The following is a 26,428-nucleotide window of genomic DNA, read 5'->3' as shown; positions in this document are numbered from 1 at the left end:
AGTGCCCTGCTAGTACTGTGTTGCTGTCTATTTCTCTCTTCAGTTCTCTTAGTGTTTGTCTTATATATTTAGATGCTCTGAAGTTGGGTGCATCTATTTTTACAACCATTGTATCCTCTTGATGAACTGACCCTTTGATCATTATATGATGACTTTATCTCTTTTACAGTTTTCGACTTAAAGTCTCATTTGTCTGATATATGCATAGCCACCTCTGCTCTCTTTTGGTTACAATTTGCATAGAATGTATTTTTCTATTCCTGTGCTTTCAGCCTATGTGTATTCTAAAAGCTAAAGTGAATCCTTTGTAGTCAATATATTGTGAATTTTGTTTCTTAAATCTCTTCAGTCTTTCTATGTTTTATGATTGGATAATTTAATCTATTTATATTTAAAGTAATTATCGATAGGTAAGGCCTTATCATTGCCATTTTGTTGATTGTTTTCTGCTTGTTTTGTAGTTTGTTTGTTCCATTGTTTCTCTCTAGTTCTCCTTTATGATTTAATTTTTTGTTTTTTTTTTCTGTTTGTTTGTTTTGCTTTTTTGAGACAGAATCCTGCTTTGTCACCAGGCTGGAGTGCAGTGGTGTAATCTCAGCTCACTGCAATGTCCGCCTCCCAGGTTCAAGCGATTCTCCTGCCTCAGCCTCCCGAGTAGCTAGGATTATAGGCTGTTGGAAATGCTTGTTCCCTGGTGCTGTAAAGAAATAGCACTTGAACATAAATTTAATTTCCTCAGCAAGGCCATTTTTACTTTCTGCAGAAAGAGTATACATGTCAGTGGTTTTGCCACGAAGAATACACCAAAGGAGACAGGATCATTTGTTACCTACTTCCACCCTACTGCTGTGTCCAGTTTCCGTTGGCTGGAACGGGACCTCACATTCTGTATTTGTCCCGATTGGCTAGAAACTTAGAACTTTTTAAAAGAGGCAAAGGCAGAGGAGAACAAAGGAAGGAGCAAGTAACTTGTGGAATGCTGAGAAAGGTAAAAACACCTTCAAATAATGAAGAGGAACAGGCTATGACCTAATGCTTGCTTGAACCAGTATAAGCATGCCAGGGCAAATATTTAGGCTAAATTGTGGAGAGCTAAGAACATAAAGTACATTGATATCTTTATTACGGCTAGCAGATATTTAAGAATGTTAGCACAGGTCTTTGAATAAATTTTGCTTCTAAAAGAAGTTACTATTTATTCCTAATTAGATGGGGAGGAAAGTCTCTTTGAAGAGGAACCTCTACTTTACTTTTTGCACAGGTGCCCACCATCGTGCCCAGCTAATTTTTGTATTTTTAGTAGAGATGGGGTTTCATCATCTTGGCCAGGCTGGTCTCAAACTTCCTGATCTCATGATCCACCCACCTTGGCCTCCCAAAGTGCTAGGATTAGAGGCGTGAGCCACCATGCCTGGCCTGATTATTATTTTTTTGTATAGTGGTATGCTTAGATTCCTTTCTCTTTATCTTTTGTTTTTCTACTAGAGATTTTTGCTTTCTGATTACCATGAGTCTTAAATAACAATCTTATAACAGTTTGTTTTAAGCTGATAACCACTTAACTTTGATCACATGCAAAAACTACTGTTTTCATTCCCCCTTACATTTTATGTCATTGATGTCGTAATTGACATCTTTTTTATATTGCACATCTATTACAAGTTATTGTAGTTACATTTATTGTAATATATACTCATAGAGCTGTGTCTCCTTTGTAGCACTTACCTCATATGCAATTTTATATTCTCTTATGTCATATTTGATTAGACTATGAGTTTCACGTTTCATGAAAGCACAGAATGTGACATTTTTGTTAACTATTAAATTTCCAGCACCAAGCATAGTACTTACTACAGAGTAGTTGCTTAATATATAATTATTGAATCAGAAAATCAATAGTAATTGCATTTGTGTGTAATTGGCTGTTTAATGTCCATTTTATCTCCATAAGGGCAGGAAAATCTGGCTTTTTCAACAATGCATCTTTGGGGCATAATGCTAAGTAAATGATCCTCAATATAAACGTGCTGAATAAATGAATGGATTAATGGATGAATGAATAAAAGTGAATTGTGACTACTTAGGAACTATGAAAAAGATAAAAAGAGAGTTCAGGCAGTTGGCTTAAGGTGAGATGCAGCTTTGGCATTTAACAACTAAAGGCCAGAGCACTCCCCTGGCAGTGACCCACTCTCAGCTTTCACCTATACTTCAACAGGGCATCCGGTGCTTCAGTCCAAAGCAGTCAGTCAGTCCATCATTTAGGGATTCCAAGGAGACCAAGGAAAAGATATATCTGAGAATGGCAGTGATATAGTTTGGCTGTGTCCCCACCCAAATCTCATCCTGAATTGTAATAATCCCTACATGTCAAGGGTGAGGCCAGGTGGAGATCATTGAATCATGGGGTTGTTTCCCCCATGCTTTTCTCATGATAGTGAGTGAGTTCTCACAAGATCTGATAGTCTTATAAGGGGCTCTTCCCCCTTTGCTCAGCACCTCTCCTTCCTGCCAGCTTGTGAAGAAGATGCCTTGCTTTCCCTTCACCTTCTGCTGTGATTGTAAGTTTTCTGAGGCCTCCCCAGCCATGCTGAACTGTGAGTCAATTAAACCTCTTTTTTTTTTTTTTTTTTTTAATAAATTACCCAGTCTTGGGCAGTTCTTTATAGCAGTATAAACATGGACTAATATAGGTTGGGACCTTTTCCTTCTGCCTTCAAGTCATACACTTTCTAGGCAGCCACTTTGTCTACCCAGCCATAAGTTCAGTCTTAACTAGAGAAAGTCTGGTGCAGATCACACTGTAGCTCCTCTCTACACAACATCTGTAACAGGTTCCATTGTCTGGAAAGGAAAAATAAAAAGAGAAACATTGAGAAAGAGTAAAGAAAATATTGATCAAGAGGGAGTTTGGGGGAATGTGAGAAGCACAACCCCAAATTCATATCTGGTTATTGTTGGATAATAAGCTTTAAGATCTCACTGCAAATGGATTTCTGTTTCTTTTTTTTAAATTGGCTTTTCTTGTTATTGCTTTGCTTTTATTTTTTAGCAAAAGAGCTCTTTCCTTGTCTTGATGTAGGAAAGTAAAGGTAGCCCTTTGGGGATAGAGCAGTGTTTCCCAAAGTTTTTGTTCCTGTTGTTTTGTAAACACATGTACGCATTTGGGATAACTATAATCTCTCCACTCTGGTAGATACTCATTCTACCAGAAGTTTGTATCTCCCTGGGTAGCTATTTTACATGTTCTGTGTGTTGGAATGTTTTTAGGCTTCATATATGGTATCCATATATTACGAATATTTGTTTTCTTCACTTAGCATAGTCGTGCCTTCTTCAACTACATAAAGGCAAGCCAAAAGAAAGTTTTTGTGCCTGTGCTGAAGGCACTAGTTACAGGGTAAGGAACAACAGGAGGAAGATATAACCTTGAAGGGGAGGTGACATTTCTGTGGACAGTCAGGGCTCCTTAACAAGCAACTCACCACCACGCCCCATCTAGTGATTCTTCTTCCAAGTATTTGTATTTTAATACGGTAAGAGCTGACATAACAGGGCATGGTGGCTCACACCTGTAATCCCAGCACTTTGGGAGGCCAAGACAGGAGGATTGCTTGAGCCCAGTGGTTCAAGGCTAGCCTGGACAACATGGTGAAACTGTGTCTCTACAAAAAATACAAACATTAAACAGGCATGGTGGCACATGCCTGTGGTCCCAACTAGTAGGGAGGCTGAGGTGGGAGGATCATTTGAGCCCGGGAGGTCGAAGCTGCAGCGAGCCAAGGTCACACTACTGCACTCCAACCTGAGAACCAGAGTGAGATACTATCTGTCTTTTAAAAAAAGTGACATACATTATGAATAGAAGCACATATTTTTCAGATGCAAGGTTTTTGTTGTTGTGTTGTTAACCACAAGAGAAACAAATTGAGGTGGGAGTGATACAAAACTGACATATAAGAAGCTCCAGGATTTTTTTTTTAACAGTTACTGTCCTCTTGGGGTCTGTACTTCCATTTAAATGAGTTTATCAGAATAGTTTTAGTCTCCTGATGGGTTGTAACTCGTTATTGGTCAGCTTTTGTAGAAAAGGTGTAGGAACTTGAAGGAATAACATAGGTGATGTTTCCCAAACCAAGGGAAAGACCCATGGTACAGGTGCTCGATGATTATGGAATGACTGTGTGTGAAATGACACTAGACTACTCAGTGTGCAGCTAGTCATTTCAGTTATCTTTCAATCCTTTTAATTAATCAAGGAGAAATTTGCACTTGGTTTCTAGAGGGTCCCAACATTGCTGTAATCCTGGCATCCCCTTTAAACAGAGAGAGGTGTATTAGTCAGTTCCCTCACTACTCTAAAGAAATACTTGAGACTGGGTAATTTATAAAGAAAAGGGTTTTAATTGGCTCATGGTTCTGCAAGCTGTACAGGAAGCATAGCAGCTTCCGCTTCTGGAGAGGCCCCAGGAAACTTACAATCATGGTGGAAAGTGAAGGGGGAGCGAGTAGTTCACATGGCGGGATCAGGAGGAAGACAGAGATGGGGGAGGTGCTACACAATCTTAAACAACCAGATCTCATGAGAACTCACACACTTGCATAAGAACAGCACCAAGGGGATGTTGCTAAACTATTCGTGAAAGACCACCCTCATGATCCAGTCACCTCCCACCAGGCCTCGCCTCCAACACCGGGAATTACAATTTGACATGAGATTTGGAGGGGGGGTGGGGGACAAAGATCCAAACCGTAAGAAGAGGTGAGTCTTAGGTTTGGGGTCAATTACTGTATTATTAGTATTCTTTCATTTTTTATATCTATTATTCATGTTACCAGGTATTAGTAGCCAGTGGTACTAATTTTCCTCTTAGTCATTAAACCAGAGTAGGATACCTGCTTTGTGCTAGGCTCAGTTCAATGTGCTAGGGATTCAGTGCTTAACAAAGCACAGTTCTTCCTTTCGTGGAGTGTATGTAAAGTGATAAAACATTTTCTCTCAAATTACATTTAAGTTTTTAAAAGTGAGCTGTTAATTAAAGCAAAATAATTAAGCAAATGCTATTACAACAGGTGGTTCACAAATATGACAAAAACAATGAAAATGGCATTTATATGATTAAAATTGAAGAGCTATAGGAAAGTTGTAGAATCAACATTAATTTCTTTCCTTTCTTCTTTAGATAAAAGGACATTTATTCTGTGTCCCCTGATTTTCCTGATACCAAAGACAGCCAGAAGAAAGATATATTTGCTATTCTGAAAGCACTCACAAATAGAGGGGAAAAGGTCAACATTTGCCATCCGGCATGAACACCCCGGAGGCCACTCATTCCTGCTGGTGAATGTCCCATGGCAGTTTCCTGGTGGTGGAGACCACAGAGTGGGTGTGGGCAGATGTTGGGGAGAGGGGAGCAGAGCAGGATGCTCCAGGCATGGGAAATGGCATGGGGAAGTCACACTAAGGCACACCATCCAGAGCCATGAATGCCATCCTAAGGACACTGAATCTTTTCCTGAAGGTCTCAGGACACCACTGTGGGATTATACACAGAGGAATAGCATGACCAGATGTGCTCTTAGGAATATGACTCTGGCTGCTTCTCTTTGAAATTTTCATTTTTAGAAGACTAAATTGACCAAAGCGTGCTGAAATTGCTGGGAACAAAAACAAGAACAAAATCTCTTTTCCCCACCCTCTCACTACTCTCCAATAAAGTTAAGCTTTCTACCTTCCTTTATTTCCCACTTTTAAATATGTTAAATATTTCCCACTTTTAAAGAGTGTGCCCAGAAAGATTTTCCAAAATTAATGAGAATACTGAAAAATCATAGTTGCTTGGGTGCAACTTGAGGTTACCTTAGAGCTATGTTCATCCTTTTAAAAAAGTTTTTAAAATTCAATGAAGTGTTTTGTTTGTTTGTTTGTTTGTTTAGAGACAAGGTATTTCTATGTCACCTTGGCTGGAGTGCAGTCGTGTGATCATAACTCAATGCAGCCTCAAACTCCTGGCTCAAATGATCCTCCCACCTCAGCCCTTGAGTAGCTGAGATTACAGGCACACTCCACCACACCCGGCTATAATTTTTAAAATTTCTTTAGAGATGAGATCTCGCTATGGTGCCCAGGCTGGTCTCAAAGTCCTTGCCTCAAGCAATCCTCCCACCTCACCCTCCCAAAATGCTGGGATCACAGGCGTGAGCCACTGCACCCAGGCAATTTTTTTAAGAGAGAGATGAGGTATCTCTATATTGCCCAGGCTATGTATAGCCCAGTAGCTATTCACAGGCGTGATTATCACACACTGCAGTGTCAAACTCCTGGGCCCAGTAGAGCCTCCCATAGGTGGGGCTGCAGGCAGACACCACTGCACCTGGCTCTCTTCACTCTTTGCAAAGACAACTCCTAATCTTGATCTCTTAGGATTGTTGGGACAATCCTCTGGGATGGCCGAGGCAGGCTTCACTATTCTCACTCATTCTCTAAATGGGGAAACAGAATGCCCCAAGGCGGTGGAGCTGGGACTCAACCTGATAGACTTTCATTGTGGTTGATCCCTACACCACAGGGCCAGGAAATATAAAGGAATGATTTCGCACCTGGTTTTCTGGGCTTTTCCGGGTCTTTGTTCACAGTAGGTCTTCCACACCATCACATGACAGGCATCTCACTGCCCTTTGGGCGCACCCTCTATTTGTCTCCCTTAATGACTGTACTGCATCCTTCCACTCTATGTCCACATTGAATACTACATTTTAAAAAGACTACTTTCATTTCACTTTTATACTCAAATGATTTTTGAAAGTGATTTTTTTTCCTAACCCTTTCCAGAAGGGTTCGTTCGGCAATCATGTCAAAACTTGCTTCTAATAGACCCACTTTGGTTGGGGAGTGCTTTTCTCTCAGCATCTTTATGTTTTATTACCTACCTGGCATTGTAGGGTAGATGCTCTTTGCTAAATTTTTTCATCTTTATTTCCCCTCCTCTGAGAAGCAGATTTTACTCTACTAAATGCCTTGAGCAAAACTTAATTCATTCCACCGATTCACATCTGTAGAACAAGCACTGATGGGAAGGGCTGTTTGAAATGAAATCAGAACTGAAGCTTACACAGTTAAAAAAAAAAAAAAAAAGAAGAAGAAGAAAGAGAAAGGAAAAGAAATGGGCTGACATCCGCCTCTCAGTGTGACGGGATTAAGACGATTTTAATTATCTCACCTGGCTTTTGTTATTGCACTAATTCTTGCTTCCTCCGCCTAGCTAATATGATAGCGTAAGATCTGGTACTCTTATCTGGATTTCCCCACTTTAGGAAAGTTGAAGAGCCCCCAGGTTAAAGAGTAAAAATCACAGTTCAAAATGCTCAGAAATGTGTGATGGCAAGAGCAGAGAATTCAGTGACTATGCTTGGTCATGTGCAAATGCTGATAATAACTGGAGGCTCAGGGCTGAATATGTTATACTTTTATGAATAAAGTAAATGGGTTTCCAGTGCGATCTGGATGTGAAAAGAAGACTTGGTTATTGAAGGTACTGGTGAAATATCGCGGAATGCAATCTCAGACATGTCCTCCAGTGGGGGCCAGCCGCATAAACACGAGTGAGGTGTTTGAGGGCATGGCTGTTTCTTTCATTCCACTAAAATACATGCATGCACAAACACAAAAAATCACTCCTATTTCTTGGCCTTTATTCTAAGAAGATGACTGCCATCAGTTTCACATTTGCTGTTTTTCTTCTCTCAAGAACTCTGTGTGACCTGACTGGGAGCAGGGAAAGGAGCGTTCAATAGGTCTTTTTTTTTTCTTCAGTTGCTGAACACCTGAAAATTCTCCTGTGATAAAGACCCAGCCAGCATCCTTAGGCGTGGACCACATTAAGGGAAAGCTTAAAGGAAAAGAGAGTGAGTCATATACTGCAAAGCAGAGCCAATCCAGAGAACTAGAAATTATTATTCTGATCCCAGGAGGCAGAGGAGTAAAGTGAGACAAGGGGAATGGAGAAACTTGCGTCTGCCTCGGGTTTGGGGTTGGTGGAAAAAGAGAGGAGCGCTTCCGGCCATTAGGGATAAGTCTGCTCGGCAGGAACCATGCAGACTGCCTGGTGGGAGAAGGCCAGGGTGGACGGGCCTGCTGTCCTGCTCTAAGTCGCTTCTGCTGGATGAGAGCTTCTGAGCTGCCGCTTTTGTTCAGGATCAATAAGCAGAGTGAGAAAAGGTGACAAATGAAAGGTGGAAGGGGTATCAGCTTCCCATAGCAAACTAGGGAAGTGGTGATGGGCATTGCATCCCTGTCTCAGCCCCAGATATCCAAGGACAGCCTTCCGGATGTTTCTTCTTGAGACGACTTTGCTGAGAGGTAAGCCTCGTGATTTGTGGCTGAGACATGCCTCAAAAACCTGGGAATGCAGAGCTTCCTGGTGGACCAGCCAAATGACTGGGGGTGGAAAATAGGATCTCCTGCATCAGGCCATCACAGGACTCTCCGCAGTGTCAGGGAGTACGCAGAGGGATACAGAGAATCTTCCCTCCCTTTGGAAACGTCAAAGGGAAATCCAAGAAATTACTTTCCATCTGATCCTTATAACCGCATGCCCCACTGACCAGAATAAGCATGGGACAAACACATTAGTGCCCACATAAAATGACTTTTGGAAAAGTCAGATATGATCCACTGAGCCGAATGATCATTACAAGCTGTAATCAGCAAAACCAAATTTCACAGTAAATGGGACATTGGGTATCTCGGAAGAAAAAAAAAAAAAAATTCTACCCTGCAAAAATGCTGCCCCTGAATTGACTGAGACAGTTCTCCATCTCTTTCTGTGCAGCCTCCAGGACAGTTTGATTTTGTTTTAGGAGGCATTGTTCATCTTTGCGGTCCTGCTAGTCAGGCTGAGCCAAATGAACTGATTTATGGAATCTTGGCAGTAGCCTTGGCTTCCAGCTAAAGTCAGGGATTTGCAGATTTGGCTGGCTGCAGAGAGGCAGTCTGAATATATCTCTGTTATTAGGGTGAACACAGATAAACAATGTAAATCAATAAAATGCAAATAAAGGGCTGGGTGTGGTGGGTAACGCCTGTAATCCCAGCAGTTTGGGAGGCTGAGGTGGGTGGATCACTTGAGGAAAGGAGTTTGAGACAAGCCTGGCCAACATGGCGAAACTTCATCCCTACTAAAAATACAAAATTTAGCCAGGCGAGGTGGTGCATGCCTGTAATCCCAGCTGCTCGGGAGTGCTAAGGCAGAATTGCTTGAACCTGGGTGGCAGAGGTTGCAGTGAGCCGAGATGGTGCCTCTTGCCTGGGCAACTGAGTGACTCTGTCTAAAAAAAAAAAAAGTAAACAAAGGGTGTGGTCTTGATCCGGTTAACATTCCAGAGTCAATTTCCAGCAAATGCAAGTCTGCTAAATTCCAATGGTGAAGATCTTATGAATTCTCTGGGCTCTGTCCAGAGGAAAGAAACAAATAGTTGCTAGTAACCTGTGGAAACAAGGAAGGGACTTTGTAAAATTAGACTCTGCAGTTTAACAACTCTCAATGTGCTTCTGAAAGACAGAGCACTATTTCGCTCTGAATCTTTCATGAAATTACAAAAATGTTCAACCAGAGCAAAAGGAACCTCCCATTTTTCAATAGAATCCCCTTGACTATGATTTCTAAATGTTGACATCTAGGAAGGAAAACAGAGCACACGTAGTAAAAAGTCCAGTAGAGCAAGCTTGCCACATTCTAGGCATACAGGAGCTTGATGGATGTCCAACTCCTGTACTGGCTGAGTTGTAATGAAGCAGGAACCCTTGGTAGACTTATTGAGTAATAGCATATCCCATCTCTGAGGGTGCCTCCCAGGACAGAAGCTCCCACCACTGTCCATAGTGACCATCAGCCCAACTGTGACAGCTCAAGTCATTAGAAAGTCCCTCCTTTTGTTAATCTCTGATCAGCTAGCTCTGCCCCTAACCCCTTCTCAAAGCAGACATGAATTTTAAAATGTCTTTGCCCTGGAGCAAAAAGAACTCAGATATAAATTCTGGATTTGTCAAATTGAGATAAAAGGTTGATATGTATTCTCGACTGGCAATGGAAACAAATGTGCCCCATATATTCATGTTCATAAAAACATAGCTTCAGCCAACCTGAGCATTACGTCAAGTTGAGCCATATGAAATTGCCAATTTTGTCAGTCACACATGATTGACAATTGGCTACTTTACATGATCCAACCTCCAACATGACAGTTAAGAGCACAGACTTTGGAGTCAGCTCCGCCACTTACCAGCCACTATCCTGGGCAAGTTACTGACTATTCTATCTTCATTTCCTCACCTAATAGGATTTACCTCATAGTATTAATCTTATTCTCACAACATTTGTAAAAAGTGAATGAGTTAATACAAGTAATGCATTTAAAAGCGTTCTTGGCATATAGAAATAATTATTCATTCCTTTTTCATAGGACTTTACTGACCCCAATTAAATAGGTAACCCTAGAAGAATAGAACCTATTGGGGGTGGGATGAGTGACTGCAAGAGGGACATCTGCTGAGGGCATCATGCTCAAAAGGGGCTTCAAATGTAGTCTTTTGACTTATCTCCAAATGAAAGTAAATATACAGTAGATCTATGGGTTATTGATTCATAATAAGTTATTAATTATTAACACTTTAATTTATCACAATATTTAGTGACTTGTTGTGGCATATCTTCCTTATTTAATACACTTGAATCTCAAAAAAAATACAAGTGACTCAAGGCTTCTCAATCTCTGAAAGGCAGTGGGAATGGAACTGCTAAAAGCCATTAACTTCTCTATATTTCTCCTATTGAAAATACAAAAGGAGAATGAATGGTAAAGGATAAATCTAGCTGACTCCTCCCTTGTTAGAGACCTTGACTTCCACAAATAGGTTATTTCTACCTCCAGCTCAATGATCAGTTCAAGATTTTAGGCATCTGTAGTCATGCACACCACTGAGTAGTTTATAGCATTGCCCATGCCAAGAAACGCAACCATGAGCTAATTCCCAAAATGTTTGTCAAAAGCCTTATTGAGAAAATTAATATTTAGCAAAAAATAATTGGAGATAATACAGTATTCCATGTCCTCAGATGTTCTAAAATCTAACCATGGATTATGGCATCTTGGTAAAGAACTGCTGATTTACGTAGAATTGTAATGACTATCCCCAAATAGCTTCACTGAATTATGGACCTGCGTAATGTAGGAGAGACAGTCCAGTGAAAGTCTTTGTTGGGTCTACTATGACAGTGCTGTTGTTGTTTCAATGATATCCACTTTATGCACAGAAGAAAATTCCTACTTCATCCTGGAATTGAGAACAGTCAATTTTGTAAATTATTAGACTTCTGTTTTCAAGATAGCACTTAGAAACCTGAGAAACAAATGCACAGTCCATTAAATAGAAGTCAATTTTAAATAAAATTAGTTAATAATCTTAAGATTATTACCACAGGTTCCATTTTATGTCTCCACCATTATTTTATTTTCTTTTACTTAAAAAAATTAGCCTATTGATGTATAATTTATATACAACAAAATTCACCACTTTGAAGTGTAAAATTAAATGAATTTTGACAAAGTGCATGAAGTTGGGTAACTACCACCTGTCAGAGCAGGAGCATTGCCATCTTGGACAAACACCACCATTTAAGTTTCACCTTGATCAAAAACCACCTAAATCCAAAGGGCATCAGCCTAATGGCTAAGATCAGCATGACTATAAACCACAAATAGCATCCCCTACCAGAGACATGCCAGCCCCGAGATAACCTGCCTTCCAGCTGGAAAGATGCCAGCCCCAAGATAACCTTCCCTCCACCCAGAGACATTCCAACTCTGTCATAAACTTCCCCTGGACACAGAAACATTCCAAGCTTGTGATAAGCCCCCTCACCCTAAAACCAATATATACTGTTAGTCTGTAAGAGATAGAAATCGGCCAGAAGCCCCTCTCAGATTTATTCCCCAAAATAAACCTGTCTTTGACTGTTGAGCTGCTTTCTGTGTTCTTTCCTCTTTGTTTAACTCCTACACCACCAACCTCGTGATATACAGAACATTTCCATCATCCTCACAACATTTCCCAGTGCTCACATGTCAACAGTCTCCTTTCCCCAGCTCCAGGCCTGGGAACCACTGATCTGCTACTCTAGTTTTGTCCTTTCTAGAATTTCACATAAATAAAATCATATAGTCTTTTGTGTCTGAACTCTTTCAGTTAGAATAATTGTTGTGAGATTTATCTACGTTGTTGGGTATATTGGTAGTTCATTCCTTTTTATTGCTGAGAAATAATTCCATTGTGTGAATATGCAGATATGCCAAAATTTAGGTTGATTCTAATTTGGGGCTATTATGAATAAAGTTGCTATGAACATGAATTCACTAGTCTGTGTGAATGTATATTTTCCTTTATTTTGGGTAAAAGCCTAGGTGTGAGATTGTTGGATTAAATGGTACCTGTATGTTTAACTTTATATGAAATAGGCAAATTGTTTTCCAAAGTGGTTGCACCATTTTGCATTTACCAGCAATGCACAAGAATTCCAGTGGCTTCACATCCTTGGCAATACTTGGTATTGTTAGACTTTTTAATTTTAGATATTCCAGTGCATATGTAGTAGGATATTATTGTAGTTCTACTTAGTATTTCCCAATGGCTATTAATATCAAACATATTTTCATGTTATTTGCCATTCAAATATTTTCTTTGGTGAAATATCAGTTCAAAATTTAAAAAAAAAAATGAAATTGGGCTGTGGTCTTCATATTATTGATTTGTAAGAGTTCTTTATCTATTCTGCATATATTCTGGACATATGTTTTGCAAATATTTTCTCCCTGTCTGCGAATTTTCTTTTCATTGTCTTCACGGTGTATTTTCAAAAGCAAAAGTTTTAAATCTCTTTCTTTCTTTCTTTTTTCCTTTTCTTTTTCTTATTTCTTTCTTTTTTTTTTTTTTTTTTTTTTTTTTTTGAGACAGGGTCTGGCTGTGTCACCCAGGTTGGAGTGCAGCAGTGCAATCTTGGCTTACTGCAAATTCTGCCTCCTGGGCTCAAGTGATCCTCCCACCTCAGCCTCCCAAGTAGCTAGGACTAAAGGCCAGCTAAGTTTTAAAAATTTTTTTGTAAAGATAAGCTTTCACCATGTTGCCCAGGCTGCTCTTAAACTCTTGAGCTCAAGCAATCTGCCAGCCTCAGCCTCCCAAAGTGTTCGTATTACAGGCATGAGTCACTGTGCCCAGCTGCTTAAATTTCAATAAAGTTTATCAAATTTTTCCTTCATGATTTTTATGTTCTTAGAAATCTTTGCCTAACCCAAGGTAACAAAGATGACCTCATATCCTCTTGTGGAAATTTTATAGTTTCAATTTGTTATTTAGATCTATGATCCATTTTGAGTTAATTTTTATATGTAGTGTGAGGTAAGAACCAAAGTTCATTTTTTGCCCCTCAATATCCAATTGTTTCAGCATCTTTTTTTGAAAGGAATATCTCTCCCTATTGAGTAATCTTTGCACTGTTTTGAAAACCAACAGATCACACTTGTTCAAGCCATGGCCCATGGGCTGCATGCAGCCCAGGTTGGCTTTGAATGTAGCCCAATAAAAATTCATAAACATTGTATGATTTTTTGTGAATTTTTTTAGCTCATCAGTTATCATTAGAGTCAGTCTATTTTATGTGTGACCCAAGACAATTCTGCCACATTCTGCCAATGTGGCCCTGGGAAGCCAAAAGTTTGGACACCTCTGCAACAGATCATGTAGACAGGGGTCTATTTCTGGACTCTGTACTGTCAGACTGATTTCATTGATTTATGTGTACAGTTATGCACTCTATGACATTTTGGCCAATGACAGACTGCATACTGGATGGTGGTCCCATAATACTATATTTTTACTATACTTTCTTCTATGTTTAGGTATGTGTAGATAAACAAATACTTACCATTGTGTTCCAGTTGCCTAGAGTATCCAGTAGAGTAACATGATGAACAAGTTTGTAGTCTAGGAGCAATAAGCTAGATCATATATCCCAGATATATAAGAGGCTCTACTATCTAGGTTTGATAAGTGCACTCTATGATGTTCACACACACAACAACAACAACAAAATCACCTACGCTTTTCTGAATGTGTCCTCATCATTAAGCAACACATGACCCTATATGTGATTGCTGTAGTCTTAAAATTAGGTTGTCTAAGTTCTTCAGCTTTGTTCCCTTTCCAAATCGTTTTAGGTGTGCTAGGTCCTTCACTTTTCTGTTTACATTTCAGAATTAGTTTGTCAATTAAAAAAAAACCACATAGGACTTTGATTGAACTTACATTGACTTTCTATGGTAGCCATGAAATTGTGACTTGCAGAGCTCCCACTATAAGGAGTGCAACCAGAGCCCCAGATGCTATGCTTTGAAATACATTGCTTTATTTTGGCTGGGGCCACACCTTACTTGGACAAGACTGCTCCCTTGTCAAGGACTGAGCGTGGTGGGGCTACCAAAGCAGATTCATTTCTGGGAAACATTAAGCTCCTCTTTTGGCAATGTAAACTCAAGGAATCCCTGCTGGCTTTGTTGAAGCTTCTTTAGACTGCATGACAGTCTAGGACAGTTCCACCCAACATTCTCTCCCTCTCACTTTCACTTAGATTCACACTTGCCTCCTAGCCTGACATCTTTCCCAGCCTTCTCCAGTTCTTGCTCTCATTTTCTTTTCACAAGCATCTTCCTTAATAAAATCCTTGCATATTACTCCTGTCAATATCAGCTTCTCAGAGGATCTGCGTTAACACAAGTGGTACCAAGAGTGGTTTGAAAGAACAGACAGCAAGGTGGAGTTGTAAAATTAACTCACCTACTTGGCAGATCAGAAGCACATATATGGTTCTGGGAACAAAGTGCAGTCCAACTGCTAATATTTCACTGGTAGAGGCCCTCGAAAATGTTCCTGTCAGGGCAAATGCTGCGATGGGTGTGATGATATCTGCATTTGGAAATACAAGGGAAACTTCTTACAAGTATAGCACAATTGGGTCAGGTACAGTGGCTCACACCTGTAATCCCAGCACTTTGGGAGCTCAAGGTGGGTGGATTATGAGGTCAGGAGATTGAGACCATCCTGGCCAACATGGTGAAGCCCCATCTCTACTAATACACAAAAAAAATTAGCCAGTGTGGTGGTGTGCACCTGTAGTCTCAGCTACTCAGGAAGCTGAGGCAGGGGAATCGCTTGAGCCCAGGAGTCAGAGATTGCAGCCTGAGCTGAGATCACACCACTGCACTCTAGCCTGGCAACTGAGCAAGACTCTGTCTCAAATATATATATGTGTGTGTGTGTGTATATATATATGTGTGTTTGTATATATATGTTTATAGCACAATTGGCTGGCTAAGGCTAAGTGCATTGACTGCATGTTAGTGGGGAATGAGAGACTGAGAGCCATTAATACACACTTACTAGTTAAGTGTGGGAACCATAGAGCCTCCAGTGGTAATAGTGGTTGCATATAAAGAAGTCTTTACTGCCTATAACTGAAGGGCAGGCACAATCAAAAGGTAAGCTCAAGCCCTAATTATGAGGATCTCAGGGCACCAGAGACATTAAACACTCCTTTAGGCAGGAAATCTGGAGAGATATACTTAGTGATGTTGACTCTACAACATTCCCACCCCCATCCTCTGGGCGTGGATGGGTGGCCCATCTTTCCCTAGTAAGAGCTAGTACTTTGGCCATGCTGAAAGATGCTGCAGAATCTTCCTCACCAAAAGACACAGACACAGCCCTTGAGACCTGTCTCCATCTCCATTCCTGCTCTCAGACTGATAGAGTGAAATTCCAAGATAACACAGATATAGTCAGGGTGTGCCCTGTAAGGCAAGAAAGAGATCTACGCAGAAAGAAACAAGATGTGATGGGGCATGGTGGCTCATGCCTGTAATTGCAGCAATTTGGGAGGCTGAGGCAGGAGGATCCCTTGAGCTCAGGAGTTTGAGATAATCCTGGGCAACATAGGGAGACCTAGTCTCTACTAAAATACAAAAAAATTAGCTGGGCAAGATGGTGCAGGTACTTGGGGGTTGAAGCAGGAGGATCATTTGAGCCTGGGAAGTGTAAGAGTTAAAGAAAGAGGAAAGAAACACAGAATGCAGCTTAAGAGTCAAAGACAGGTTTATTTTAGAGAAAAACCCGAGAGGGGCTTCCAGCCAATTTTGGTCAGGAGTGCTTTCTTTTACAGAGGAAGAGTATATATTGGTTTTAGGGTGAGGGGCTTATTACAAGCTTGGAATGTTTCTGTGTGGGAGGACGTTTATGGTGAGGTTGGAACGTCTCTGGGTGGAGAGGAGGTTATCTTGGGGCTGACATCTTTCCAGCAGGAAGGGAGTTATCTCAGGGCTGGCATCTTCCCGACTGGAGGTGGGTTACCTTAGGGCTAGTATGTTTCTGGTTGGGGAGGAGTTTGGAATGTTTCTGGTCGGAGATGTTATTTGTGATTTATGGTCATGCTGACCTTAGCAATTAGGCTGATGCCCTTTGGATTTAGGCGGTTATTTATTCAGGTGAATTTAAAAGTGACAGTGCTTGCCCAAGATGGTGATACTCCTGCTCTGTCAGGAATTAGAGGCTGCAGTAAGTCCTGATCATGCCACTGCACTCCAGCCTGGGCAACAGAGTGACACCCTGTTGAAAAAGAAAAAAGAAAGAAGACAACTATCTGGTATGTACTGGCAGTACCTTGGAAATACTCCTGGGGTTTGACTTGAGGGATTTTGGTCAAGGAGGCTAGAATGTTAAGCTGGATAACCAAGAATTCATTGATTTGGGGCATTTTCTCAGGATACAGTTTTTATCACCCTAGCAAAGCCCCAGGGGAGAGGACAAACTAATTTGACGGCAGTGGCTCCTAAAAGCCAGGAAAAGATGATGGGCAAGCCTCAGCAAAGGAGAGATGTCTAAGCTTCCCTCATAGATGGCAAGGGAAAGAATGAAGAGCCTAATAAGCATGAATGCGTTCCAATAAAACTTCATTCACAAAAACTCATGATGGGCTGGATCTGACTATAGTTTGCTGAACACTGCCCTTGACAGCAGCCAACCAAGGTGCCACTTAATATCTCTAATTTAAAAAGACAAACAGGAGAATGCTTAGGACTCTAACAAAGTTAGAATGGAGGCGTCAAAGTCTGAAAACAGTTGCCCCAATAACAAGTTACCATTTGGTGGCTTATGCTCACACTGGAGCCAATTTTCAGACCTGGAGCCCTTTGACCTAAGAGGTAGCTGGGTCCTACAGGATCCTATTGAGAGGTGAAGCTGACTGGGCTTCTGGGTCTGGTGGGGACTTGGAGAACTATTCTGTCTAGCTAAAAGATTGGAAATGCACCAATCAGCCCTCTGTGTCTAGCTAAAGGTTTGTAAATGCACCAATCAGCACTCTGTAAAAACGGACCAATCGGTTCTCTGTAAAATGGCCCAATCAGCAGTATATGGGTGGGGCCAAATATGGGAATAAAAGCAGGCCACCCGAGACAGCAGCAGCACCCCACTTGGGTCCCCTTCCATACTGTGGCAGCTTTATTCTTTCGCTCTTTGCAATAAATCTTGCTGCTGCTCACTCTTTGGGTCCACACTACCTTTATGAGCCGTAACACTCACCACGAAGATCTGCAGCTTCACTCCTGAAGCCAGTGAGGCCACAAACCCACCAGGAGAAACAAACAACTCTGGACGTGTCACCTTTAAGAGCTGTAACATTCACTGCAAAGGTCTACAGCTTCACTCCTGAAGTCAGCAAGACCACGAAGCCATCAGAAAGAATAAACTCTGGACACATCTGAACATCTGAAGGAACAAACTCTGGACACACTATATTTAAGAACTGTAACACTCACCGGAGGGGTCTGCAGCTTCATTCGTGAAGTCACCGAGACCAAGAACCCACTGGAAGGGAACCAATTCCAGAGACATTTCAGCAACAACCAAGGGACACTCGACTGTCGCCAAATGGTGAGTACCATAGGACCCCTTTCACTTACTATTCTGTCCTATTTTCCTTAGAATTTGGGGGTTAAATACTGGGCACCTGACGGCCAGTTAAAAACACCTAGCACAGCTGCCACACTAAAGACATGGGCGTCAGGCTTTCTGGGAAGGGGCTCTCTAACAACCCCCAACTCTTCAGAGTTGGGAGTGTTGGTTTGCCTGAAGCTTCTGGTCTTCTGTACTTCCGGGCTGAGTCAAGGGTCGACAGAGAGGAAAGCCATTCTGCTCCGGGGTCCTGACAACAAGTTGGTTGACCCTGCGGCCATGAGCAGAACTCTCAAAGTCATGTTGCCCAAGCGAAACTCACCCATCTATCCTATCTATCCTGACCCTTGCCTCCTGGATCCTAATGCCTGCCAGACAAACTTCCTCTCACCTCTCTTCTCTGAGGCTAGTCCTGCTTTGAAAAACCACTCCCTGTCTCTGGTGCTTTTCTAGTTTCTCCTACAAGAATGATTTCTAGTATAACCTCCAGGACTCTGTTACCTTCTTTAGGCACCCAGGCTCACCAATCAGAAAGACATAATTTTTGCCCAAAGCCCCACTGTAGGGGGTACTATCTGGAATTTTAGGATCCCTCCTCAGACAAGCAGGCCTAACAAAAGCTATTCCTGAAGCAAGGAGATGGGGAGCCTTAGAAATTGTATCCTTCCTATTCATATAAATGAGGACAAAAGGCATCACTCTTCCAACTCTGGAGATCCCTTTCTTCCCTCAGGGTATGGCCCTCCACTTCATTTTTGGGGCATAATGTCTTTATAGGACATGGGTAAGGTCCCAGTACTAACAGGAGAATGCTTAGGACTCTAACCGGTTTTCAAGAATGCATAGGTAAGGGCCAGCAAATCTGATTTTTCTCAGTCCTCTTTGTGGTATAGGAGGACAGGCAAGGGTGCAGGTTTTCGAGAATGTGTTGGTAAGGGCCACTAAATCCGACCTTCCTTGGTCCTCCTTGTGGTCTAGGAGGAAAGCTAGTGTTTCTGTTGCTGCACTGGTGAGTACAACTATTCTGATCAGCAGGGTCCAGGGACCATTGTGAGTTCTTGGGCAAGAGAGGTTTCTGCTGCTGCATCAGTGAACATAACTATTCCAATGAGCAGGGTCCAGGGACTGTTGCAGTTTCTTGCACAGGGGGAGAAACAAACAAACCAAAACCATGGGTGGTTTTGCCTTTCAGATGGGAAACACTCAGGCATCAACAGGCTCACCCTTGAAATGCATACTAAGCCATTGGAACCAATTTGACCTGCAAACCCTGAAAAAGTGGTGGCTCATTTTTTCTGCACTATGACCTGGCCCCAATATTCTCTCTCTGATGGGGAGAAATGGCCACCTGAGGGAAGTATACATTACAATACTATCCTGCAATTTGAACTTTTCTGTAAGAGAGAAGGCAAATGGAGTGAAATATCTTATGTCCAAGCTTTCTTTCAGTGAAGGAGCATACAAAACTATGCAAAGATTGCAATTTACATCCCACAAGAGGACCTCTCAGCGTATCCCCACATCCTAGCCTCCCTATAGCTCCCCTTCCTATTAATGATAAGCCTCCTCTAATCTCCCACACCCAGAAGGAAATCAGAGAAATATCCAAAAGACCACAACCCCCACCCCGGGCTATCGGTTATGTCCCCTTCAAGCTGTAGAGGGAGGGGAATTTGGCCCAACCTGGGTACATGTCCCCTTCTCCCTCTCTAATTTAAAGCAGATCAAGGCAGACCTGTGGAAGTTTTCAGATGATTCTGATAGGTACATAGACGACCTACAGCGTCCAGGGCAAACCTTTGATCTCACTTGGAGAGATGTCATTCTATTGTTATATCAAACACTGGCCTTTAATGAAAATAATGGGGCTTTAGCTGCAGCCCAAGAGTTTGGAGATACCTGGTATCTTAGTCAAGTAAATGATAGAATGACAGCTGAAGAAAGGGACAAATTCCCTGCTGGTCAGCAAGCCGTCCCCAATATGGATCCCCACTGGGACCTCGACTCAGATCATGGGGACTGGAGTCATAAACATCTGTTGACCTGTGTTCTAGAAGGACTAAGGAGAATTAGGAAAAAGCCCATGAATTATTCAATGATGTCTACCATAACTCAGGGAAAGGAAAAAATCCTTCTGCCTTCCTTGAGTGACTATGGGAGGCCTTAAGGAAATATTCTCCCCCGTCACCTGACTCATGAGAGGGTCAATTGATTCTAAAAGATAAATTTATTACTCAGTCAGCTGCAGACATCAGGAGAAAGCTCCAAAAGTGAACCCTGGGCCCTGAACAAAATTTGGAGGCATTATTAAACCTTGGCAACCTCGGTGTTCCATAATAGGGACCAAGAAAAACAGGCCCAAAATGAAAAACAAGATCAGAGAAAGGCCGCAGCCTAAGTCATGGCCCTCAGAAAAACAAACGAACCGTGGTGGTTCAGACGGGAGAGAAAATGGAGCAGGCCAATCACCTGGTAGGGCTTGTTATCAGTGTGGTTTACAAGGACACTTTAGAAAAGATTGTCCAACGAGAAACATGCTGCCCCTTCATCCATGTCTGCTACGCTGAGGCAATCACTGGAAGGTACACATGCACCAGAGGACAAAGTTTCTCTGGGTCTGAAGCCCATGACCAGGTGATACAACAACAGAACTGAGGGTGCCCGGGACAAGCACCAGCTCATATCACCACCCTCACTGAGCCCCGGGTACGTTTAACCATTGAGGGCCAGGAAGTTGACTTCCTCCTGGACACTGGCGTGGCCTTCTCAGTATTAAGCTCCTGTCCTGGATGACTGTCCTCAAGGTCCGTTACCATCCAAGGAATCCTTGGACAGCCTGTAATCAGGTATTTCTCCCACCTCCTCAGTTGTAATTGGGAGACTTTGCTGTTTTCACATGCCTTTCTTGTTAAGCCTGAAAGTCCCACACCCTTATTAGGGAGAGATATATTAGCCAAAGCTGGAGCTATTATCTATATGAATATGGGGAACAAGTTACCAATTTGTTTTCCCCTACTTGAGAAGGGAATAAAACCTGAAGTCTGGGCATTGGAAGGACAATTTGGAAGGGCAAAAAATGCCTGCCCAGTCCAAATCAGGCTAAAAGACCCCACCACTTTTCCTTATGAAAGGCAATATCCCTTAAGGACTGAAGCTCATAAAATTTACAGGATATTGTTAAACATTTAAAAGTTCAAGGCTTAGTAAGGAAATGCAACAGTCCCTGCAACACCCCAATTCTAGGAGTACAAAACCGAACAGTCAGTGGAGACTAGTCAAGATCTTAGACTCATCAACGAGGCGGGAATTCCTCTATATCCAGTTGTACCCAACCCCTATACCCTGCTCTCTCAAATACCAGAAGAAGCAGAATGATTCACTGTTCTGGGCCTCAAGGATGCCTTCTTCTGTATTCTCCTGCACTCTGACTCCCAGTTTCTCTTTGCCTTTGAGGATCCCACAGACCACATGTCCCAACTTACATGGATGGTCTTGCCTCAAGGGTTTACGGACAGCCCTCAACTGTTTGGTCAGGCACTGGCCCAAGATCTAGGCCACTTCTCAAGTCCAGGCCCTCTGATCCTTCAGTATGTGGATGACTTGCGTTTGTCTACCAGTTCAGAAGCCTCATGCCAGCAGACTACTTTAGATCTCTTGAACTTTCTAGCTAATTAAGGGTACAAGGTGTCTAGGTCGAAGGCCCAGTTTTGCCTACAGCAGGTCAAATATCTACGCCTAATCTTAGCCAGAGGGACCAGGGCCCTCAGCAAGGAACGAATACAGCCTATACTGGCTTATCCTTGCGCTAAGACATTAAAACAGTTATGGGGGTCCCTTGGAATCACTGGCTTTTGCCGACCATGGATCTCTGGATACAGCAAGATAGCCAGGCTGCTCTATACTCTAGTCAAGGAGACCCAGAGGGCAAATACTCATCTAGTAGAATGGGAAACAGGGGCAGAAACAGCCTTCAAAATCTTAAAGCAGGCCCTAGTACAAGCTCCAGCTTTAAGCCTTCCCACAGGACAAAACTTCTCTTTATACGTCACAGAAAGAGCAGCGATAGCTCTTGGAGTCCTTATTCAGACTCATGGGACAACCCTACAACCAGTGGCATACCTAAGTAAGGAAACTGATGTAGTAGCAAAAGGCTGGCCTCACTGCTTATGGGTAGTTGTGGTGGTGGCTGTTTTAGTGTCAGAGGCTATCAAAATAATACAAGGAAAGGATCTCACTGTCTGGACAACTCATGACGTAAATGGCATACTAGGTGCCAAAGGAAGCTTATGACTATCAGACAACCACTTGCTTAGATACCAGGCACTACTCCTTGGGGGACTGGTGCTTCAAATATGTACGTGCGTGGCCCTCAACCCTGCCACTTTTCTCCTAGATGATGGGGAACCAATCGAGCAAGACTGCTAATAAATTACAGTCCAGACTTATGCCACCTGAGATGATCACTTAGAAGTCCCCCTGGCTAATTCTGACCTTAACCTATATACCAATGGAAGTTCATTTGTGGAGAATGGGATACAAAGGACAGGTTATGCCATAGTTAGTGATATAACCGTACTTGAAAATAAGCCTCTTCCCCCAGGGACCAGCGCCCAGTTAGCAGAACTAGTGGCATTTACCCAAGCCTTAGAACTGGGAAAAGGAAAAAGAATAAATGGGTATATAGATAGCAAGTATGTTTATCTAATCCTACATGCCCATGCTGCAATATGGAAAGAAAGGGAGTTCCTAACCTCAAGGGAACCCCCATGAAATGCCACAAGGAAATTATGGAGTTATTGCATGCAGTGCAAAAACCCAAGGAGGTGGCAGTCTTACACTGCCAAGGCCATCAGAAAGGTGAAGGAGAAAAGGCAGAAGGAAATCGCTGGGCAGATAGTGAGGCCAAAATTGCTGCCAGGTGGGACCTCCCATTAGAAATACCTATGGAAGGAACCTTGGTATGGAACAATTCCCTCCAAGAGATTAAGCCCCCATATTCCACAACTGAAACATTTCACAGGGGCATAGTTTTCTGCCCTCGGGGTGGTTAATGACAGAAGAAGGAAAGGCACTTATACCTGAAGCCAGCCAATGGAAAATACTTAAAACCCTCCACCAAATTTTTCATATGGGTATTGAAAACACTCATCAAATGACCAAATGCCTATAAACAGGGCCAAATCTCCTCCAGACCATCCGACAGGTAGTCAAAGCCTGTGAGGTGTGCCAAAGGAATAATCCCTTGGTCCATTGTAAGGCCCCTTTGGGGGAACAAATAATAGGTCACTATCCTGGAGAAGACTGGCAGTTAAACTTCACCCATATGTCTAAGTCAAAGGGATTTCAATACTTGTTGATCTGTGTTGATACCTTTACAAATTGGATAGAAGCTTTCCCCGCAAGACAGAAAAGGTTCAGGAAGTGATTAAGGTCCTAATTCATGAAATAATTCCTAGATTTGGCCTTCCCCAAAGCTTACAGAGCGACAATGGTCCGGCTTTTAAAGCCACGATAACTCAGGGAATTTCCAGGGCGCCAGGGATACAATATCATCTTCACTGCACCTGGAGGCCACAATCCTCAGGGAAAGTTGAGAAGGCAAATGAAACACTCAAGAGGCACTTAAGGGAATGAACACAAGAAACTCATCCCCCATGGTCTACTCTTTTGCCCATGGCCTTGTTGAGAATCCGAAATTCTCACAAAATGGGGCTCAGTCCATATGAAATGCTGTATGGATGACCTTTTCTCACAAATGACATCCTACCTGATCAGGAAACAGCCAACTTGGTCAAAGATATAACTTTTTTAGCAAAATATCAACAAAACCCTAAAACCTACCTGAACGATGTCACAGAGAAAAGGGAACAGAGTTGTTTCAACCAGGAGATCCAGTGTTGGTCACATCTCTTCCCCTCTACCTCCTTCTACCTCCTTCTACCTCCTCATCTATGGACTCTTTGTGGGAAGGACTATACTCGGTAATCCTCTCTACACCCACTGCAGTTAAGGTGGCAGGAGTGGAATCTTGGATTCACCACACCCGAGTTAAATTTTGGACACCCCCGGAGGAACCTGTGGGATCGTCAGCTCAGGAGTCCCAAGATCTGCCAGACCAGCCTCGATACACCTGTGAACCGTTGAAGGATTTGCACCTCCTATTTCGGAAGGAAACATCCCATACTAAAAAGGTTCCTACCACTGATCCTGAAGAAAAACCCCTTCCTCCTTAAAAAAGTTAAGTGAAAACCTACATAATCTTTAACACCTCTCCTTGCCCCTTTAATGGAATCCTTTTACTATTTCATCATATTATTAAGCAGCATATTAACCATACTCTTTGCGATAGGACTATATACTGCAGCTCCTGCTGGGAAGAAAACCCTAATCACATCAACCTTCTTTCTATCTTCCTTCCTTCTGACAGCAATTTACTCCCATCTTTAACTCAGCCTGGATAAAATGATCTCGTCTTCTAGAGCACCCTCTTTACCTTCCTATTTACTGTTTGCCTATCTATCTCTTCTACTTCCTTGGATACCTCATACAATCACCCCTCCCCTTCCACTAGCCAGCTCCTAATTACCTCTACAAGACTCTCAACTTAACCCATTCTCTGTTAAACCAGTCCATCCTTCCCTGGCAATTGACTGTTGGTTTTGTATCTCTCTATCAACCTCTGCTTACGTTGCCACTCCCATTCCCACAAAAAACTAGGTCTTTACCAACTTAACCTACCACCCTCCTTAAGAAGGAAAAGACCCTTTCCAACTTCTAAATATGCAATCATTAGCCTGCTTCCCCATCTCTGATAGGACCAAGTGTACCCTAACAGGACATGCAATCCAACTATGAATATCATTTTAACTTTCCAAGCCCCTTTATGCATCCAAGGAAACCTGTCATCAGGCCTGCCCCTGGGGCATCTACTACCCCATCAGTGTAATTACACCCTACAACTTCAAGCCCCAGCTGATCATAGTAACTTCTGAGTCACCCAAACAGCTCCATTCAGAAGGCTTGTCCACTTCTCAGGGCCCCCAAAAATCATCACCTCCTCCCAGCTTAACAAACAGTCCAGGTTTCATAATGGCAAACATACTCCCTGCATGACCTTTCACCCCTGGACCCCCTGCAGCAGTGTCCCCACCACTAGTGAATGCCTTCTCATCCTCTCTTTCAATCACTCTCTCGAATGGTTCCTAGTAGATACAAAACGGTTTTTTCTCCAATGGGAAAATAAAACACAGGGAGCCACCCAGTTTGCTTCCAACACCCCTTTCCAACACCCCTTTCCAGCCACTCACTGGAACTACCTTGGCAAGTACTCTAGAAGTATGGGAAAATGAAAACAACAAACTCACACACCTTTTCAACACACACAACCAGTTCCGTCTACCCAGCCAAAATATATTCTTCTCATGTGGAACGTCGACCTATATCTGCCTCCCCACTAACTGGACAGGCACCTGCACCTTAGTCTTTCTAGTCCCAACATTAACATTACCCCAGGAAATCAGACCCTATCAGTACACCTTAAAACTCAAGTCTCTCAGTGCAGAGTCATACAACAAATACCCCTACTTATAGGGTTAGGAATGGCTACTGCTACAGGAACCAGAATAGCCAGTTTACTTCATTATTCTACTACCACACACTCTCAAAGGATTTCTCAGACAATTTGCAAGAAATAACGAAATCTATCCTTACTTTACAATCCCAAATAGACTCTTTGGCAGCAGTGACTCTCCAAAACCTCCTTTCTCACTGCTGAGAAAGGAAGACTTTGCACCTTCTTAGGGGAAGAGTGTTGTTTTCACACTAACCAGCCAGGGATAGTACGAGATGCCACCCGGCATTTACAGGAAAAGGCTTCTGAAATCAGACAACACCTTTCAAACTCTTATACCAACCTCTGGAGTTGGGCAACATGGCTCCTCCCCTTTCCAGGTCCCTTGGCAACCATCTTGCTCTTACTCACCTTTGGACCCTGTATTTTTAACCTTCTTGTCAAATTTGTTTCCTCTAAAATCGAGGCCATCAAGCTACAGATGGTCTTACAAATGGAACGCCAAATGAGTTCAACTAACAACTTCTACTGAGGACCCCGGACCAATCCGCTGGCCCTTCCACTGGCCTAAAGAGTTCCCCTCTGGAGGACACTACAACTGCAGGGCCCCTTCTTCACCCCATCCAGCAAGAAGTAGCTAGAGTGGTCATCAGCCAAATTCCCAAGAGCAGCTGGCCTGTCCTGTTTAGAGGGAGGATTGAGAGGTCAAGCTGGCTGGGCTTCTGGGTCTGGTGGAAACTTGGAGAACTTTTCTGTCAAGCTAAAGGATTGTAAATGCACCAATCAGCGTTCTGTGTCTAGTT

At 42.5% G+C, this 26,428-nt stretch overlaps 1 long non-coding RNA gene across 1 annotated transcript in view; it reads left to right on the top strand.

Moving 5' to 3' along the window:
- Nucleotides 1–940: 940 nt before the first annotated feature.
- Nucleotides 941–26,428, top strand: part of LOC135964936 (uncharacterized) — a 31,276-nt gene continuing 5,788 nt past the window's right edge. Inside the window, exons 1-3 of the long non-coding RNA XR_010577680.1 lie at nucleotides 941–988; nucleotides 7,814–7,905; nucleotides 10,462–10,609. This is a non-coding gene — a long non-coding RNA (uncharacterized lncRNA). The remainder of the gene's footprint in view (nucleotides 989–7,813; nucleotides 7,906–10,461; nucleotides 10,610–26,428) is intronic.

This window comes from Macaca fascicularis, chromosome 9, assembly GCF_037993035.2.
Source record: "Macaca fascicularis isolate 582-1 chromosome 9, T2T-MFA8v1.1".
Classification (NCBI taxonomy): Eukaryota; Metazoa; Chordata; class Mammalia; order Primates; family Cercopithecidae; genus Macaca; species Macaca fascicularis.
This window is presented reverse-complemented; position numbering and strand designations above follow the sequence as displayed.